Here is a 13,983-nt window from a genome sequence, read left to right as displayed (position 1 = left end):
GGTGTTTAAGGCCCTACATGGCATGGGTCCGGAGTACTTCGGGGATCACCTGCTGCCGGCGTCAACTTCCCTCCGCCCTGTGCGCTCCCACAGAGAGGGCCTCCTCAGGGTGCCTCCGGTCAGAGAATGTCGATTGGTGGCCCCCAGGGGGAGGTCCTTCTCTGTGGGCGCCCCGGAGCTATGGAATCGGTTGCCGGTGGAGCTCCGGATGGCGCCCGATCTTCGCTCCTTCCGTCGCGATCTGAAGACACTCTTATTTGAACAAGCCAGCCTGGCCTGATGGGGGATGGGTTGGGTTTTTATTGTCATTTTAATATATGTATTTACTGTTTTTAGTTGGGCATATGTTTAATTTTCTTTTAACTTTTGTATTTTTGTATTTTTATATATCTGCCCTGTTCACAGCCCTGAGTCCTTCGGGAGAAGGGCGGTATATAAATAAAATTAAATAAATAAATAAAATAATAAAGGCATATCTATCCATCATCTATCTATCTATCTATCTATCTATCTATCTATCTATCTATCTATCTATCTATCTATCTATCTATCTAATCTCTGTCTCTCTGTATGTATTGTCTCCTTCCTTCCTTCCTTCCTTCCTTCCTTCCTTCCTTCCTTCCTTCCTTCCTTCCTTCCTTCCTTCCTTCCTTCCTTCCTTCCTTCCTTCTCCTTGTGTTGTCAGTGATGATGTATTTGGGTAATGAAACGTCTGCAAGAAAACAACCAAGCACAGAGACCACCAAGGACCCCATAGTTGTCGTCGTCGTCGTCCTCCTCCTCCTCCTCCTCCTCCTCCTCCTCCTCCTCCTCCTCCTCCTCCTCCTCCTCCTCCTCCCTGCAAACCCCACTCCCTTCTAGCACTGATGATGTTACCTAGTTTGGGTAATGAAACGTCTGCAAGAAAACAACCCAGCTTAGAGAGCACCAAAGACTCCAGAGTTTAACCCTGAGCTGTAGATAATCTCTTCTATCAGTACCCTGAGCTACTGTGGCCCAAAGATACCAAACAACCCCCCTCCCCACATGCTCACGGTGCCATTGAAACAAGAGTTAATAGTCCCAGAGAGTAAAAATCACGCACAGAGAGTTTGTATCTACGAATTTAGCATTGCTAATGAACCACAAACCTGATTTAATCTCTCTCTCTCTCTCTCTCTCTCTCTCTCTCTCTCCATGGGAGGAATCCTGATTTCCATAATGCAAGCGAAGGAAATAAAAAAAAGGGGGGACAATTGAGCCTGCTCTCTGGAGTCTTTGTTTAAACAATACAAATGTTCAGATAAGAGACAGCAGTGCTGGAGAAAATGGACCGTAGCCCACCCTAATATGAAAATGCCCTTGCGGGAAGAGGGGATGACACCAGCCGGATTTTGGAACGTCTTAGGAATCATGTTTTGGTTTAGAAAATTTGTTTTCTATTCAGTCCCATTGGGAGGGGATAACCCCTCCCTGCAGAATTACTTCTGAACGTCCTATATCGTTTTCCTGTCTTATCATAGTTCTGAACGACGTGAGATTCAGGGCATGGGGAAGGTTGGAGATTCTCAGTCGTCCTAGGGTCGTGGTTGTCCCAAAGTTGCTTTTTCGTGTCAGAAACGCCTGGCACAAGATAGGAGAACAAAACCCATCAGGACAAGAGTCAGCCATCCATCTGCCTTTCAAAGACAAAGGTCGACTTTTTGAAGACAGCAAAGTCCACATTTTGGACAGAGAGGAAGGCTGGTTTGAAGGAGGGGCCAAAGAGGCCACCTGCATCAAAATTGAACCCTAACCCTAACCCTAACCCTCCCTCAACAAAGGGGGAGAGATACAGCATCCTCTATCTCCAGTCTACCACACAGTCCTTTCAGCAGCTCCAGGAAGGCTGCACACCCATTTGCACCACTCAGGTGACCTTGAGGACACAGACAAACCTCCAGGTGGCCTCCACGACTCTCTAAAAAGATGCAAAGGACCGGCTGTCTGCAAGGAGTATCAGCCCTTCTGTTCTCCACCATCCAGCCAGAGCTGAAGAAGCTTCTTGGATGAGAAGTGAAATGTCTTCATAGAAAAACAAAGTCCAGTTGACTTTTGAAAAAGCTTCTCATGAAGATCTGCCAGCAGAAATGCATGTGTTTCGGGATGTGGTGCAGTGGTTGAGCCTTGTGGAGCCTTGGTGGAGCAGTGGGCTAATGCCTCCTTAAGTAACACCAGCTGCCTGCAATTAGTGCAGGTTCGAGTCCCACCAGGCTCAAGGTTGACTCAGCCTTCCATCCTTCCCAGGTAGGTAAAATGAGGACCCAGATGGTTGGGGGCAATTAAGCTGACTTTGTAATAATGCCGCTTGGGGTGTGTGTGAAAGCGCTAATAAGCAGGCATATACATAGAATAAAGGCTACTGCTAAGCTTGTAAGCCGCCCTGAGTCTTCGGAGAAGGGCGGGATATAAATGGAATTTTTTAAAAAAAATAATAATAAAAAAACAGATGATGGATGGTTCAAAAGGATTGCTTGACAAGGAAGGGAAAACAGAGAAAGGGCAAACACAGAAAAATTGGTCAGGTGAATGGCTGGATGGGACCGAAGACATTATGAAATGACCTAGCCAGATTTAAGGTTGATCTATGTATTCACCAGGAGCTGAATCTACCTTCCCTATACTTAAATAGCATTTATAATAATAACAGAATAGAGCTGGAAGGGACCTTGGAGGTCTTCTAGTCTAACCCCCGGGGCTCAAGCAGGAGATCTTATACTTGTGGTGAACCTATGGCACGCATGCCACAGGTGGCACGCAGAGCCCTCTCCGGGAGCATGTGTGCCATCGTCCCAGTCCTAGGCCTTTAGCTGGGTTTTATAAACCCTTTTTGCTTTAGGCCTGGTTTTCCCCCCCTCCTTTGTGTGTCGGGCCCATGGGGCTCAACACCGCCAATGTGTGCAAAAAAAAACAACAGGTTCAATCAATCAATTTCAACTTCTCGTGGGAAAAAAAAAGATCTCGCAATGTTGGAATTGACTGAACTTTTTAGTCCCACCCAGTCTGCCATTATCACCTCAGCCATGCCCACCCAATGGGCCCTACCCACCCAACTGACCACACCCACCCAATTGTCCATGCCCACCCGGCACCCAACGATAGATAAGTGGGTTTTGGGTTACAGTTTAGGCACTCGTTCTCTAAAAGGTTCGGCATCACTGACCTAAACCATCGCAGACAAGTGACTGTCTAGCCTCTTCTTAATAATCTCCAGTGATGGAGCACCCACGATTTCTGGAGGCAAAGCTGTTCCACTGGTTAGTTGTCCTCAATGTGAGGAAGTTTCTCCTTAATTCCAGGTTGCTTCTCTCCTTGATCAGCTTCCAACCATTGTTTCTCATCCTGCCCTCTGGTGCTTTGGAGAATAATGTGACCGCCTCCTCTTCTTTGTGGCAGCCCCTCAGATACTGGAATGCTGCTATCATATCTCCCCTGTTTCTTCTTTTCTTTGGACTACCCAGACCCAAGTCCTGCAGCTGTTCTTCATATGTTTGGGTCTCCAGGCCTTGGATCATCTTAGTTGCTCTTCTCTTCATTTCCTGCCTATGAACCTACGAAAACTGAGCTAAACCCACAATGCATCACATTCATAATAACTGCCAGCTTATGAGTGCTTGTGCTTCACTAATATGCAGTGACTAACTACCATAAGCTGTAGGGAGGGGAGAATGAAGGGGGGAAAATATTTCGGGAAATGAAAGTAAGTGGTGTATCTCCTTGAGATGCTGCCTCAAGGTCATCCAGCTGGAAGGAGGGGGCCACATACCAAACTATTCTTGGACTGGCCATTAGGAAACCATCTGATTGCTTTTACACTGGGTGGAGCAATGAGAGACTGTTAAAGGAGGGAAAAATATAGCTTAAGGTTTTTGGTGTGTGATTTTCACTTCTGGCTTTGCACTACTGCAATACACTTGATCACCAATAACCTAAACCTTTTTTTAAAAAGTGGAGCTAGGGATGTTTTTTTTTATTGAAATTTTTAAGTTGTGGCAGGTTCCCCAAAAGCAAGGAGGACACGCCGAGTTTCTTCCGAGCAGTCTCTTTTATTGTTCCTCGCCTATAAACAGAATCTTGCCAAACTAAAGCAGCTCCTTGCATTATTGCAAATATACTCTGAGAACTTCTAAGGAGGAACTGACTTGAACTTCTTCCTCCCAGCCAAAACGATTTCAACTTCACGGTCTCTTGGGTCCTCTGGAATGCAGCCCTTCCCTTCCCTCCTGGGAATCCAGACTACGTTCCACCACACCAGCTGAGACAGTAAATTGTACACAGCTTTGCTACTTGGCGAAATCTCAGATTTTAGAGGTCTGTTCTTGCTGAATTGCATCTGGTCTCATCCAGGAGGAACTTTTGTCCTCCTTCACATCTGAGGAGGAGGAGGAGGAGGAGGAGGAGGAGGAGGAGGAGGAGGAGGAGGAGGAGGAGGAGGAGGAGGAATCAGGAGATCAGAGATGGCGGGACAAATAGGAAGTGCACAGAGGATTCTATGCCAGTCCATTGTCTGCCTTTGCAGTGGATAATGGGTCCATCCTGCTCTCTGTCTCTCTCTCCTCCAGAGTTTCTGCCGCAACTGGTTCCAACTTGCAAACGTTCAACCCTATTTCAAAGCTTCTGTCTTCCATCTTCTGAAGGCTAATATTTTACGAGAGCCTGACGGATCACCCTACATTTACCAACTGTCACTTAAAATAACTGGGAGAAAATAGGTGTTGTGTGTTTTCATAAAACCAGCTGCAATGATGTAGAGATGACTGCCTGGGTGTAAGATGAAAATGAGAGACATTTAGTGGGAGAACAGCTTTCAACGTGTTAACCTTTTTATGATTATTTATTGCTGGAGGTTTTCAGAGGGATGGGGGGGAATGCAGTCTACTCGTATATGGGAGGGGGAACTCTTTGTTTTCCAGCAGGGGAGATCAAGAGCAGAAGAGCAGAATAACAGAGTGGGAAGGGACCTTGGAGGTCTTCTAGTCCAACCCCTTGATCAAGCATGAGACCCTATGCCATTCCAGACAGTTGTCCAATCTCTTCTTTAAAAGCCTCCAGTGTTGGGCCACCCAGAACTTCTAGAGGCAAGTGGTTCCACTGGTTAATTGTCCTCACTGTCAGGAAATTTCTCCTTCATTCCAGGTTGCTTCTCCCCTTGATGAGTTTCCATCCATTGCTTCTTGTCCTGCCTTCTGATGCTTTGGAGAATAGCTTGACCCCTTCTTCTTTGGGCCAACCTGTGAAATAATTGGTATCATGTCATCCCTGGTCCTTCTCTTCTGAATTTTTACAGAATAACAGAATGACAGAGTTGGAAGGGACCTTGCAGGTCTTCTAGTCCAACCCCCTGCTCAGGCAGGAAGCCCTAGACCATTTGAGACAAATGGCTGTCCAGTCTCTTCTTAAAAACTTCCAGTGTTGGAGCATTCACAGCTTCTGGAGGCAGGTTGTTCCACTGGTTAGTTGTCCTCACTGTCAGGAAGTTTCTCCTTAGTTCCAGGTTGCTTCTCTCCTCGATGAGTTTCCATCCGTTGCTTCTTTTCCTGCCTTCGGGCGCTTTGGAGAATAGCTTGACTCCCTCTTCTTTGGGGCAGCCCCTCAAATACTGGAATGCTGCTATCATGTCACCCCAGTCCTTCTTTTCTCCAGACTAGGTATCCCCAGTTGCTGCAATTGTTCTTCATATGCTTTAGCTTCTAGGTCCCTAATCATTTTTGTTACTCTTCTCTGCACGCTTTCCAAACTCTCAACATCTTTTTCTGTATTGGGGTGACCAAAACTGGAGGCAGTATTCCAAGTGTGGTCTGACCAAGGCTTTGTAGAGCAGTACTAGTACTTTACGTGATCTTGGAGTGTTATCATGGGAAACGGGTGCTGGAATGAGAGCAGGAGGCTATACCGAATACAGAGAATAATAATAATAGTTAGTTATAGTTATAGTTTATTTGATTTATATACCGCCCTTCTCCTTGGTGGGACTCAGGGCGGTTCACAGGGCATACATAAGAAACACTATACAAAAATTAAAAAGAATTAAATCCATGCCCAATTAAAAACAGAAGTACAGATTAAAAACAATTAAAAGCCCATAATCCCCCATCAGGCCAGACCAGCTAATTCGAACAGATGGGTCTTCAGGCCCCGACGGAAAGTTCGAAGGTCTGGTGCCATCCGGAGCTCCACCGGCAATTGATTCCATAAAGCCGGAGCCCCCACAGAGAAGGCCCTCCCCCTGGGGGCCACCAGTCGACATTCCCTGACTGGCGGCACCCTGAGGAGGCCCTCTCTGTGGGAACGCACAGGGCGGAGGGGAGTCGATGCCGGCAGCAGGTGGTCCCTGAGGTAACCCGGACCCATGCCATGTAGGGCCTTAAAGATCGTAACCAGCACCTTGAACCTCACCCGAAAGACAACTGGTAACCAATGCAGCTCGCGGAGCAAAGGTGTAACATGGGAGTACCGGGAAACTCCCAAGACAACTCTCGCGGCCGCATTCTGTACCAGTTGGAGCCTCCGAGTGGTCTTCAAGGGAAGCCCCATGTATAATAAAAGTATAGCTGAGTTCTGGAGTTTGATTTATAACATTGCTTTTGTTTTTTTTGACCGTCCTGCTTCCCCCCCCCTAGAGATCCAAACACAACAACAACAACAACAACAACAACAACAACAACAACAATAATAATAATAATAATAATAATAATAATAATAATAATAATAATAAAAAGTCACACCTTGGGTGACATTTTCAGCTGGTAGGGTGTTATTGTGCAAACTTATCTAAAAATGCTGTTGCCATATGCTGTGTACTCTGCAACATACCAATATGATATATTAGATATGTAAATTTATTTATTATTGTATTTATTTGATTTTTTTTTAAAAAAATCTGCCTTTCCCACTTCAAGGCAGTGAACATACTTAATACATTTTTCTCCTCTTCTTTTTCCTACAATAACAACCCTGTGTGTGGGGGGGAGGGGAGGTGTTGGCTGAGAAAGAGGGACTGTCCATAAGTCACCCAACTGGCTTGCATGGCTTAGGTGGTGCTAGAACTCACTATGTCCTGGTGGTTGGTCCAAAGTCACCCAACTGGCTTTCGTGTCTATGGTGGAACTAGAAGTCACCATCTCCTGGTGACTGACCCAAAGTCACCCAGCTATCTTTTTGTGTCTAAGGGAGGACTACAACTCACGGTCTCCTGGCGATTGGCCCAAAGTCACCCAAATGGCTTTCGTAGCTTCCATGGAACTAGAACTCACAGTCTCCTGGCAATTGGGCCAAAGTCAGTCAGCCAACTTCCGTGCCTAAGGCGAGGCTAGAACTCAACTGTTCTCCTGGTGATAGGCTGGAAGTCATCCAGCTGGCTTTCACGCCGAAGGCAGGATTCGAACTCGCTGCCTCCTGGTTTCCAGCCGGGTGCCATAACCAGTAGACCAAACGGGGTCTCTAAATGGCTAGTCTTCAAGAGATTTTCAAACTCGGTATAATTTCTTATGTTCCAACCCTGACATCTCACAAGATTCATGGACCTGATGAGATGTCAGCCCTCCTCCTCCTCCTCCTCCTCCTCCTCCTCCTCCTTGACTGCACAATCGCCACCCCCTACTAGCAGTGAGGATGTTGCCTAATTTGGTAATGAAATGTCTGCAAGAAAGGCCACAAGCTCAGAGAGCACCAAGGACTCCATCTTCCTCGTTGTCATCCCCCTCCTCCCCCTCCTCCTCCTCCTCCTCCCCCTCCTCCTCCTCCTCCTCCTCCTCCTCTGTTTTTCTATAAATAGCCACACAGGCAAGAAGTTGAGAGAGAAGGCACAGAGAAGGCATTCTGTTGGTGAAACATTTGCCCAAGGGTGCAGGATTAAAAAGGGGAAGAAATTGCACCAAACGGCTTCAAGGCTTTGTAGAGCGGTACTAGGACTTGGCGTGATCTTGATTCTGTCCCTCTATTAACCTTTCTCCTTGAGACTCCTGGGGAATTAGGTTCTCTTAGTATCTTCTGGAAGCTACATCAAGGTTAACTAATCTCCCGTACATCTTAATTTTTTGTCCCTGGCTTGAAGATGATGAAAAAAAAAAAAAAAGCTTTCTAAGAAACATTTGTCGCCTGGCCACCAGAGGGCACTGTGCCTCCATCTGTCTCCAAGGCAGCCGCCATCGACAAAATAAAGTGAAATAAAATAAATGGCGTAAATAAAATGCAAAGTGAATGAAAACCTGGGAGCATCGGAAGGCCCTGTAGGGGATCCAGAGTTCTGCTCCTGCTGGGTGTAGAAGCCGGCTTACAAACAAACAAACACGATCGTCTATTTAAAAATCTCACCGTTCTGCTGAATCTGCACATGCAAAGCCAACTTTTCTCTTCCTTTCCGAAGACAAAGTTTTTGCGTTGCATTTTTTCTTTTTTTCCCCTCAGCCCGTCTAGCCAACTTGGACTCCAGCTGCGTGAAACGATCGTGAGGAAGGGAGCTAGGTCTTTTCGCCTTATGTTGTCTCAAAAAGTGACAAGGAAGCGGATGGTGTCAAACCAGTGGTGGGATTCAGCTGCTTTGGCACAACTGCTAGCTACGTTTTATTGAGTTCACAGAACTGGCTGAATGCACACTGCTTCCAGAAGTCCGTTCTAGACCTCAGAGGCCTGGAGGCAGCCTCCTAGGCCTAGAATGGCCCGCCGGAAGTGCGTGGATGCCACTTCTGGAAGTCCATTCTAGGCTTCAGAGGCCCAGGCCTGCATCCAGGCAGAGAACCGGATGTTCAGGTATTTGAATCCCACCACTGTGTCAAACCTCACTCAACTGGAGGAAGTTGAAGGAGGCAAGAAGATGGGCTTCAGATGGAGTCCCAAAGCACAGAAGACAAAACCTCTCTGGTCCCGGTGACCAACCCAGATTGGATCCCGAAGCAAGAAGCGTCTAGGGAGATTCTCAATCATCCAGGCCATGGTTGTCCCAACAGAGCTTCTTCCAAAAGGCAACTGGACCTCCGTGGTTTTATTCTTTGAAAAAGTGCAGGGAAGAACAACTAAGATGATCCAAGGGCTGGAGACTAAAACATACGACGAACAGCTGCAGGACTTGGGTCTGGCTAGTCTAGAGAAAGGAAGAAATAGGCAGTCACATGACAGCAGTCTTCCAGTACTTGAGGAGCTGCCACAGAGAAAGCCAAAGGTGAAAAATAGTTCCCGGAGGAAGCCTCGGTATGATCCCTGTGAAGTATGATGATAGGCCTGGTAGGCCTATAGTCAGATCCAGCTGGATCTATTATGCTTATGGACGGCTTTTCTCTGGCAATTACATCGTTATCTATTCTTCGCCCTTTCCTAATCATTCCTTTGATGGTGATGCTTCTGTTCATCGGCTTTACATTTTCACTAGCTGGAGGATATTCAATTCTGACTCTTTTTTTGCTTTCAGATGTTCCTTTTGTTCTTAATTGCCTTGGTCTGCTCAATGGCGGCTGCTTTTTCTTCTTGGGAGGGCTGTTTCAACTCTCTCCCCCCTTCTCTTCCATAGTTTGTTCCCCCTTCAATGACTTTCTTACTCTTCTCTTAGGATTTGGGCCATCTCCTGTTTGTAAATATGAAAGAGAATCAATCCAGAATCAATGAATTAAACCTTGGCACAAATGAATTCCACCATGATACTGTCATTTAGGAACAGCCTCAGATAATAGTTCCTTACAAAATATAGAATAATAGGGTTGGAAGTGTTACCTTGGAGGTCTTCTAGCTTGTTGTGACTCAGGGTCAGCCTGTGGGTCCGACAGCCGGCTCCGATGTATCGGAGGACTCAGATGTGGGGGAGAAGGGAAACGAATCGGCTGATGATGATTTGGAGACTTTGCAGAGTCCTCAGCCGGGAACCTCTGCTCAGCTGTGTGAGCCCGAGAGTGCGGAGGATGATGACCCACAGCTGGCCCTGTTCAAGGACGCCCGACGCAGGAGGCAGTCGAGCAGGGACAAACAAAGAAAGGCTATGGGACTCCTCGGGAGGAGGCACAGGGAGACCACGCCCTGAGCTCTCTATAAAAGGAGTGTTTGGGGAGGGGCTGGTTGCTGAAAGCAACTCTTTTGCTTGAGAAGATAAGCTCTTGTGTGTTTACTATTAAATCTTGGCAGAAGCCTTTTAGCCTTGGACGCTTTCCAGTCTCTTCTTTTGATTAGGGGTGCGAGAAGAGGGCTGGTTCAGAACATAGCTCAACCCCTTGCTCAACCAGGAGACTATATATAATTCTGGACAAGTAGGTGTCCAGTGATAGAGCACAACTTCTAAAAGCAAATTGTTTCACTGATTAATTGTTCTCATTGTCAGGAAATTCATCCTTCGCTCTTGTTTGGTTCAGGATAGGATAGGATAGGATAGGATAGGATAGGATAGGATAGGATAGGATAGGATAGGGTAGGGTAGGGTAGGGTAGGGTAGGGTAGGGTAGAACAGAACAGAACAGAACAGCAGAACAGAAAATATGGAATGGAATGGAATGGAATGGAAGAGAAGAGAAGAGAAGAGAAGAGAAGAGAAGAGAAGAGAAGAGAAGAGAAGAGAAGAGAAGAGAAGAGAAGAGAATAGTGCAGGTTCTTATCCCACCAGGCTCAAGGTTGACTCAGCCTTCCATCCTTCCGAGGTAGGTAAAATGAGGACCCAGATTGTTGGGGGCAATAAGCTGACTTTGTAATAATGCCGCTTGGGGTGTGTATGTGTGAAAGCCCTAATAAGCAGGCATATACATAGAATGAAGGCTACTGGTAAGCTTGTAAGCCGCCCTGAGTCTTCGGAGAAGGGCGGGATATAAATGGAATAAAATAAATAAATAAATAAAAGAGAAGAGAAGAGAAGAGAAGAGAAGAGAAGAGAAGAGAAGAGACTCTTTCCAGTGTCTCAACATCTTTTTTACATCGTGGTGACCAAAACTGGGGACACCAAACTGTCAGGAATAGCCAACACCCCAGAAGACCAACTCAGGATCCAAAAAGATCTTAACAAACTCGAACAATGGGCCCTATCCAACAAAGTGAGTTTCAACATGGAGAAAAGCAAAGTCCTACACTTAGGCAGGAAAAACCAAAAGCACGAATACAGATTGGGTGAGACCTGGTTCAAAACCAGTAACTGTGACAGGGACCTTGGAGTCCTAGTGGATGATCACTTGACTATAAGCCAACAGTGTGCAGCAGCAACCAAAAAAATCTAATACAATCCTGGGTTGTATATAAACAGAGGCATAGAATCAAGATCATGCAAAATATTAGTACTGCTTTACAAAGCCCTAGTAAGACGCCACCTGGAATACTGCAGCCAATTTTGGTCACCATATTACAAAAAAGATGTTGAGAGTTTGGAAAAAATTCAGAGAAGAGCAAGTAAGATGATCCAAGGCCTGTAGACTAAACCATACGAAGAACAGCTGCAGGACTTGGGTTTGGCCAGTCTAAAGAAAAGAAGAAATAAGGGAGACATGATAGCAGCGTTCCAGTATCTGTGGGGCTGCCACAAGGCAGAAGGGGTTAAATTATTCTCCGAAGCACTAGAGGGAAAGATGAGAAACAATGCTTGGAAACTGATCAAAGAGAGAAGCAACCTGGAATTAAGGAGAAGCTTCCTAACAGTGAGAACAATCAACCAGTGGAACAGCTTGCCACCAGACATTGTGGGTGCCCCATCACTGGAGATCTTTAAGCAGAGACTAGACAATCTCCTGTCTGAGATGGTGTAGGTTCTCCTGCTTAAGTGGGAGGCTGGACTAGAAGACCTCCAAGGTCCCTTCCAGCTCTATTCTATTCTATTCTATTCTATTCTATTCTATTCTATTCTATTCTATTCTATTCTATTCTATTCATTTAGTGCCTTTTGAGATGACCACTCTCAAATATAACTGCCTTGACACTTGTGTTCCTTTGCTTCGTCATGGGTTGAAACTGGTAAATAATTATATGTTACTCTGTACAATTGTTTGTCAGGCGAGCTCTTTATGCAAATTAATAAATGAAGGGATAAATGAATGATGAAGGAATAAATTAGAAACACCAAATCATGAATCAGAAGGGTTAGACGCCTTCTATTAGAAGAGTAAGGACAAAGAAAGAAGTTGAATGAAGGATATTTTTCACTTTCTCATGACCTTCAAATAATGCCAGTCAAGACCAAACCATTCAATTCAATTTGGGATAAGGAAGTCCCACCAAATCCAGTGAAGTTTCCATCTGGAGCAGGGGTAGGCAACCTGGGCTCTTTTATGACTCGTGGACTTCAACTCCCAGAATTCCTGAGCTAGCGTGGCTCAGCTTGCAAACCTCTCCCTTTCCCCTCAGCGTGGCTGGCTCAGGAATTCTGGGAGTTGAAGTCCACGAGTCATAAAGAGGCCCAGGCCTAGGCCAGAGGTAGGCAACCTGGGCTCTTTTTTGACTCGTGGACTTCAACTCCCAGAATTCCTGAGCCAGCGTGGCTCAGCTTGGAAACCTCTCCCTTTCCCCTCAGCGTGGCTGGCTCAGGAATTCTGGGAGTTGAAGTCCAAAGAGTCATAACAGGTTGCCTACCCCGATCCAGAGTAAGGGATTGATGAAGGACTGTCAAAGGGAAGAGGGCATCCATTTACTCTTCAAGCACCAGAAGTAGGACAAGAAGCAATGGGTGGAAGCTCCAGTCTGGAAATAAGGAAGGATTTCCTGAGAGTGAGAATGAGTAATCAATGGAATAATTTGCCTCCTGGACATGTGGATGCAGAGTTGTGGGTGATCCATCACTGGTAGTCTTTTCCCAAAAGGCAAACAAACCTAGTTTTAAAGAGAGGTCAAAGATGCCACCAATGTCAAAACTGAACAGCCCTCTCTCAACAGAGGGGGAGGGATAGGACATCATCTATTTCCAGTCTACTGCACAGTCCTTTCAGCACTTCCAAGAAGACTCCACACCCATTTGTGCCACTCAGGTGACCCTGAGGACACAGGTAAAACCTGCAGGTGGCCTCAACAACCCTCTAAAACAGGGGTGTCAAACTCAACTTCATTGAGGGCCGCATCAGCATAGCGGTTGCCCTCAAGGGGCCGGGTGGGTATGGCCAGGGTGGGCGTGGCCTACTGGGTGGGCGTGGCTAGAGTGCGTATGGCCTACTGGGTGGGCGTGGCCAGCTCTACATGGTTTGCATCAAGGGTGCCTAAGGGGTCTGGGCAGGAGTGGGACAGATCTGAGGGTCTCTGGCAGAAGGAGGGTCTCTGGGCCAGGGCCAAGGCAGTGGGGGCCGTTCCCTCACTGTTTCCAGGATGGCTTCGCGGGCCACATGAAACCACTTCGCGGGCCGGATCTGCTCTAAAAGAACGCAAACGACCAGCTGTCTGCAAGGAGTATAAATCCTCCCATTCCCCACCATCCAGTCAGAGCTGAAGAAGCTTCTTGGATGAGAGGCAAAATGTCTTCAAGGAAAAACAAAGAAAGTCCAGTTGCCTCCTGAAAAAGCATTTTTGGGACTTCCTTTGAAGACGTTCTGCTTCTCATTTAACAAGCTTCTCCAGGGTCTTCTTCAGACACTGAAGAAGCTTCTTCGTTGAGAAGTGGGACCCTTCCCAAGGAAAACAACAAGAAAGTTCAGTTGTCTTTTGGAAAAAGCATCTTTGTGACTACCCTGCCCTGGATGATTGAAAAATCTTGATAGACATGGATTCCTCCTTAACCATTGTTTTTTGACTGGGCCATGAAAAATTCCCAAACAGCTCCTGGGCTGGGATTCCTGGAAACAAAACACGATGCCAGCAAGTGGGACTCCAGCATGCCATTTTGCTTTTTCATTTTTTACTGATTTTTGTTTTACACTAAAGGATACTCGTAAACTGATAATCCAAGTGGGGTCTAGCAGATGAAATCTGATGTGTGTGTAACGCAATGGCAACTGCAGGGGCTAGATCATTGGTCTTCAAACTTGGCCCTTTTATGACTTGTGGACTTCAATTCCCAGAATTCCTGGCTGAGGAATTCTGGGAGTTGAA

At 46.4% G+C, this 13,983-nt stretch overlaps 1 long non-coding RNA gene across 1 annotated transcript in view; it reads left to right on the top strand.

The window, feature by feature from the left end:
* Positions 1 to 13,983, top strand: part of LOC310638790 — a 405,659-nt gene that overhangs the window by 23,975 nt on the left and 367,701 nt on the right. The window lies entirely within an intron of this gene.

This window comes from Vipera ursinii, assembly GCF_947247035.1.
Source record: "Vipera ursinii genome assembly, chromosome: 3".
In the NCBI taxonomy this organism is placed as follows: Eukaryota; Metazoa; Chordata; class Lepidosauria; order Squamata; family Viperidae; genus Vipera; species Vipera ursinii.
This window is presented reverse-complemented; position numbering and strand designations above follow the sequence as displayed.